General features: G+C 30.4%; 1 long non-coding RNA gene across 1 annotated transcript; it reads right to left on the bottom strand.

Annotated features, from left to right (window-relative positions):
- Positions 1 to 3,913: 3,913 nt before the first annotated feature.
- Positions 3,914 to 4,477, bottom strand: LOC121130633 (uncharacterized). The gene is made up of 2 exons (XR_005868775.2): positions 4,198 to 4,477; positions 3,914 to 4,141 (listed from the first exon to the last, which is right to left on the bottom strand). It is a non-coding gene; the product is annotated as an uncharacterized lncRNA (long non-coding RNA).
- Between the last annotated feature and the right edge of the window lie 415 nt (positions 4,478 to 4,892).

Genomic DNA, 4,892 nt, shown 5'->3' on the forward strand with positions numbered 1-4,892 from the left:
AATGGTAAAAATAATAAAAAAGTTATTCAGAAAATACTTTTATATACTACTAATAATGATACTATCAATGTTTCGTTAGTATCGAGAAGGATGGACAGAAAAATCTAATTTTAAGTATCTTACTATTACAATAAGGATGGAGCGAGAAAATGACTAGACTATAATATACCAAGGTCAATAGCAATACATAACGCGTCTATGACTGATATTTGACTTCCACCACGCTTTTAATATTGACGTCATATTAGATGAGGGGTTGTGTGTTTTATCAAAATCTGTTTTTCTTGCCCAGCAGTTGGTAAGATACATTTAATTGAAAATTCTAGCAATAGGTACGCCATATACTATGAGTGGTTGTGTGTTTTGTCAAAATCTGTCTGTCTTGCCCCGCATTCGGTACAATACATCAGATTGAAAATTCTAGCAAGCCTGATTACATGATGGTTTAAACTTGTATTTCTATTAACCTTGCTATATACTACATATCCGAATAATGATAATTAATATGAATGTTTCGTTCTTATCAAGAAAAATCCAGAAAAATCTAATTTTAATTCTTTTACTATGATATTAGCGAAGGAACGGGAAATTGACGACATATTATACTAATTACACTATATTAATCCGGTTAAGTAAGATAAGCCACAAAATTTCATCATAGTACCCCCCACTTTAAATACTCTTACTATTGGCTGCTCTTGTAACCGTTGTAGTCAAATTTTGCCTGGATGATAAGTCTATCTTTTATTTGTGTGAAAAAATAGCCAAATCAAAATTTTCGCAGAAAATGGCAAAAAAAACTTTTTTGTACTTATTTTACAAAAAAGTTTTTCAAATCTCTTATTGACACTGTAGAGAGAAACACAAACCTACTGGTATTTTTTACGTACTTGCAAAAACAAAACAAAATTAAAGATAATAATGTTGTCGAAAAAATAACCCACGATAACTTGCAAAAAATTTTGATAAAATGTTCTAGAAATTGAAAATACTGTTGTTTACTCATGAATTTTTTAGGAGTTACAGTTACAAAAGGAATTGTTTTGTGGTATTTCTTCTAAGAAATTGAAAATTGACGTTTGATGAAAAAAAAAAAGTGAAAAAAATTATAATGGCAGATATTTCAGTTAAAAATCAATTTTGATGTGTTAAATTGATATACAAACGAAGCTCCATAGGAATTTATACAAACTTAATATATTTACGAATCCAATATTTCATTGGGAGTTCCTTTTTTTTACAGCTGAAAAAAACAACAACGAAATTGCAATTCTTACAGATTTCTTTTACGCCCTACACCTTTTTTGATTTTGTATTTTGAGTATAGAATATGCACCCCAAAAAATCGGCACTCATACAAAATTTCAGCTTCTTAGGTACTACGGTGTGGGCACCTACAAGGCACACACACACAGACAGACACAAACAACTCTATTTTATATATATACAGAAAAAATAAGAAAAGTATGTATAGTACAACTGTTGTCAAGAAATAAACTCTCTTCAAACCAGTTATATTATTTCACGTGATGATGGAAAATCTATTGTGCATTTACGCCAGGTTCCTCCTATTTATGTATATGTTGTACATAGGTACGAATATCAAAACTATGCGGCTTTATTTTGAGATACTATGGAGATATTTTATGGATGTTTAATCATTTCCAAGGTAGTTAAAGGGCCATACATACATACTCCTAACTGGAAGGATATATTCGACCTGTGTAAGCATACTCTTTCTGAACACATAACACAAGAGAGAGAGGTGAGTTAGTTTCTTGTGACAGGAATGAGGTTACAAGAACCATATATAGGCACCTTGATTGTGTTGTGCTACATATATAAACCCTCTATTTAGCCTGCGTCTCATGAATATGACTCATGAGGTATCAAGCGTTTCATTAATATACATACCAAATATGTTATATAAACGTTGCAATATAATAAATACTATGAAGTGTTATGCATGACGAATTACGATTGAAATAAGTTATATCACTAGTAGTGTTGGATCGGTCTAAAAAGTCTGCCGTCCTATAGGCACAAGTTACTTTACTTTAAACTATTTTACCATACGATATTTTGTCTTAAACTATTGCCTTATGACATTTTACCTTAGAAAATTTTTGCCTTACTGATACTCCGCCATAAATATTGTATAAATAATACATACATCCAATCGAAATTTCACTATTTAATTAGTTCAAATCAGATACAAACTTAGTTAATTAAATAAGTATAATAAAAAGAAAAAAACAGAACGATGATTTGAACGGAAGAAACTGTAATCACTACTCTTTTATTAATAATCATTAGACATTCATAGGATTATTCTTATTTGAAAGGGCTGATGGATTGATGAACAAGCCTAATACGAGGACAGAGCAAAATTCCATCATTAGTCCAACAGAAAAGAACTATTTAATGTGTCTTATAGTAGTTCAGATTACATATTTTGATTAAAAAGTTCAAAGGGAACCTCAATTTAAAATAAAAATAAACAATGACGAAGTTTAAACCCTGTTTTATTTATATTTTAAGGGGAAATATCCTTGAGGCAATATGGCTTACAGGCGAAATGGTATAAGGCAAAAGTACCTTACACCGTCCTATCAGTCCGTTCCTAATATAATTTGTCAGTCTTAGGATCAGTACTTTTCAGTTTGTTATGGTAAATGAAATGACATAGTAACTAACTATATTCGTTTAGCTTTTCAAAAAACATCTTTGAAGAGACAATGATACCTGAAGTTTAAATTAGTAGATATGGGACTAAACTTAATATAAAATCTTCTAGCCATCATTCTTTATTTTCTTTACTTTTATACTATTCCATCCTAATTATGAGTTAAAAATAGCTATAAGGGTAGCTAAGACCGTATGACTGGAGTTCAACTCTTACGTATAGTGAACAAAAGTATATCGAGCTTTTGAAAGATAGTTTATTGATCTTTACTTGCTAGTTTTAAAACGTTGATTAAAAAACTACGAGCCTTTTTTGCTGCACATTGAATACCAATACTAAAAAAATGAGAGTAAAAATAGGAATCAACTAATAGCTAAAAAAATTTGCTAGAGGGCTATAAAAACTATTTGCAAGCATGTTAGTTCGTAGTAAACATTGTTTCACTCCCTCCTTGCATATAGGTACATACCTAGCTTGTCATATGCCAACTAAATGTTTTTGAGTAATAAGTCGTTATGTAACGTATAAATCTCAAATTATACACAAGATATACAGTTAAAGTAGAATAACTCCAAACCGAATATCTCGAACCTACGACCAGGTCTCTTCTCGGATAGTAGAAGTCAAACTAATCTTCACAAATCTCAAATCTTCACTTATAACTCGAATAGATTTCCACAATTTGCTTTATATTTCTTGCCGATCAAAGGCAACGGAACATTGGGATTATTTATAGCACGTGCTAGAAATTCCTTTTGTTTTTTAAACTTATAAATTCTTCAGAAGCAAGTCAGCATTGTTATTTAATGGTTAAAAATATGTCATTGCAAAAATTAACTATTGATGGTACTACGAAATATAAAAATCCTCGTAAATATTTTTTTTTTCTGTTTGTTATTTGGAACAAATTTGATTGGTTCCTCATATGTATATATATATACGTACATATGTTGTGAAAAAGAAAAATGTACAATTTATTTTTTTCATCATAATATACAGACTCATATTTGATAGACATATTTCCATTCAAATATCTGGAATAAGTTGATATACTCAATAATATTAACTCTATGTAGTTGAAAACATTCATTTGATTTACGACACTTCATTTGACCCCAATTTGGACTTTCAAATATAATAATCCCTCCCTACATAACTATTTCCCTCTTTTCAAATAAAACGATAGAATCATTTAATTCTGACAAAATGAATTTTTACTACTGGATGTGCTGTTTCCAAACAGTTAATCAGAATTATTTAATGGTAGATGTTGACAATAAATGTAATACATACTCCAATTTGAAAAACAGATCTTAAATAAATACTGCACAATGTATATTATAATTTTGAAATAATCTCAACAGAAATATGAGGACTCCATATAAATATTTAAAGACTTGGACTTGTGATCAAAGGCTTGTGTCTCGACTTAAACTAGCAGTACATACAAGGTGACTAGGAAAAAAAGTTCGGTTAAGTAATTATCTTTTTACACTTAAAATAGAGTTTACTATAATTATCTCATGACATTGTTTGGAATCCATAGTTTTCAAACTTTCAAAAGAGTTGTACCACGTGGCAGTTGCTCTAAAGATGTCAAATCAACAATACCAAAGGCAAGCAATTTTTGATTTACTCTACGCCATTGTGGGTTTATCTTACTCTCCGACAAGAAGCTTTTTACCTGTGATTAGTCTTATAGCAGGAGGAAAAACAGGTGGATTGCTGGATCAATTGAGGAAGTAGAAGAAGTCACTCAAAACAAGTTTTCAGCCTCAGTTATGGATTTGGGTGTCATCTCATCAGATGGTACAGTCCTGCCAACACACAATTTTTGAGTCGGAGAAAATTTGCTTGTAAGTTCAAAAAAAAGAAAAATTGGCACTTCATACATATAATGCATAAATTCCTTGTATGTATTACAATGGGAAAATTTATTGTTTATCTCAATTTGAAGATGTATACATTCATTAATTTAAAAAAAAAAAAAATTGGAGTTGTGTACAGAGTGAGGACCCAAAACTTGCAGTACCATATGATTACGATTTTATTTCTGTTATTTTTGATTATAATGTTTCATTGCGCAACCAAACTACAGCTGAAATAATAATTAACATGTTTTGTTCGTATCACATAACTTTAAGTGTAAAAATGTCGGAGAAACAACAATAAAGACAACCCTTGTGCGATCTCCTCCACGCCGATG

The sequence above is a fragment of the Lepeophtheirus salmonis genome, chromosome 1, assembly GCF_016086655.4.
Source record: "Lepeophtheirus salmonis chromosome 1, UVic_Lsal_1.4, whole genome shotgun sequence".
Taxonomy (NCBI): Eukaryota; Metazoa; Arthropoda; class Copepoda; order Siphonostomatoida; family Caligidae; genus Lepeophtheirus; species Lepeophtheirus salmonis.